Below are 1,821 nucleotides of genomic sequence, written 5' to 3' on the forward strand. Positions count from 1 at the left end.
GGCGTGGGAGCCTGGAGGGCTGCAGCAGACGGCGTGGGAGCCTGGAGAGCTGCAGCAGACGGAGTGGGAGCCTGGAGGGCTGCAGCAGACGGCGAGGGAGCCTGGAGAGCTGCAGCAGGAGACGAGGGGACCTTGAAGGCTGCAGCAGGAGATGAGGGAAACTTGGAGGATGCAGCAGGAGATGAGGGAAACTTGAAGGATGCTGCTGCTGTCGACAGAGAGGCCTGGGGAGATGCTGCTGCTGTTGACGGAGAGGCCAGGGGAGTTGCTGCTGCTGACGATGGAGAGGCCAGGGGAGTTGCTGCTGCTGACGACGGAGAGGCCAGGGGAGTTGCTGCTGCTGACGACGGAGAGGCCAGGGGAGATGCTACTGCTGTCGGAGAGGCCTGGGGAGATGCTGCTGCTGACGGAGAGGCCTGTGGCGCTGCAGCAGACGACGGAGAGGCCTGTGGCTCTGCAGCAGATGACGGAGAGGCCTGTGGCTCTGCAACAAACGACATGGAGGACCATGGAGGCGAATCCTCAGTAGTAGTGGAGAGCGCCGACTCCTCTGGAGACTTGGAGAGCGCCGACCCCTCTGGAGACTTGGAGAGAGCCGACCCCTCTGGAGATTTGGAGAGCGCCGACCCCTCTGGAGACTTGGAGAGCGCCGACCCCTCTGGAGACTTGGAGAGCGCCGACCCCTCTGGAGACTTGAAGAGATGAGGAGCGTCTGTCGGGACCCCCTCAGAATAGGAGAGATGAGGAGCGTCTGCCGGGACCCCCTCGGAATAGGAGAGATGAGGAGCCACCTCAGGGGCTGCGTGCAGCGTGGAGTCCACCTCAGGGATGGCTGAAACAGGAGTCTTTAGAGTCTCTAACTCAGTTAATAAAAAATCATATTCGGGGAGCAAAGAAAGACCAGGGATAGAAAGTAAAAAATCCTCCATCTGGGACAAAACAAAATCAAAGGAGGACGGGTTTCTTTTAGCGGAATTAAATAGTTCAAGAATGGTCTGGTTAACATGAAAAATATCCATCCATCCATCCATTATCTTTACCCGTTTATTCCATTTTGGGTCATGGGGGTCGCTGGTGCCCATGTCCAGCAATCACTGTGCGAGGGGCGGGGTACACCCTGGACAGGTCGCAAGTCCATCACAGGGACACATAGAGACAAACGAGACAAACAACCATTCACTCTCTCACTCACACCTAGGGACAATTTTAGAGTTACCAATCAGCCTAACATGCATGTTTTTGGTCTGTGGGAGGAAACCGGAGTACCCGGAGAAAACCCACACATGCACGGAGAGAACATGCAAACTAAACCCAGAAGGCACCTGGACCGGGGTTTGAACCAGGGACCTGTTCGCTGAGAGGCAGCAGCTCTACCAGTTGCGCCACCGTGCTGCCATGAAAAATATCTTCAGGGGAAAATGAATGAAAAAAGGGAATGTCTGTATGAGTGGGTGTGGTGACGGGTGCCGCCCCCACTGGAAACCTGGAAGGTGAGGCGACGGAACCCGCCCCTGTAACGTCAACCGGACCGGACTCACTGAACTGAACAGGAGTGGACCGGAGCTCCCGCGGGACGCTGGATCTCGCCCCCACCGGAAACCTGGGAGGTGAGGCGGCGGACCCAGCTCCCACAAAAACACCGGAACCAGCTCTAAAGTTCTGCTCGTCTGACGAGACCGGGCCGGTCGCCACAGACTGCCTCCGGAACCGTCTTCTGCCACTACGGCGGCGGTGGGACGGTGGAAGGACAGGGACGGAGTGGAGCTCGTCCATGATGGCACGAGGAGGAAAAAAGAAAAAAGGTGAGTGTTGCCGAGTGAG

The sequence above is a fragment of the Nematolebias whitei genome, chromosome 18, assembly GCF_014905685.2.
Source record: "Nematolebias whitei isolate Nwh7 chromosome 18, NemWhi1, whole genome shotgun sequence".
Taxonomy (NCBI): domain Eukaryota; kingdom Metazoa; phylum Chordata; class Actinopteri; order Cyprinodontiformes; family Rivulidae; genus Nematolebias; species Nematolebias whitei.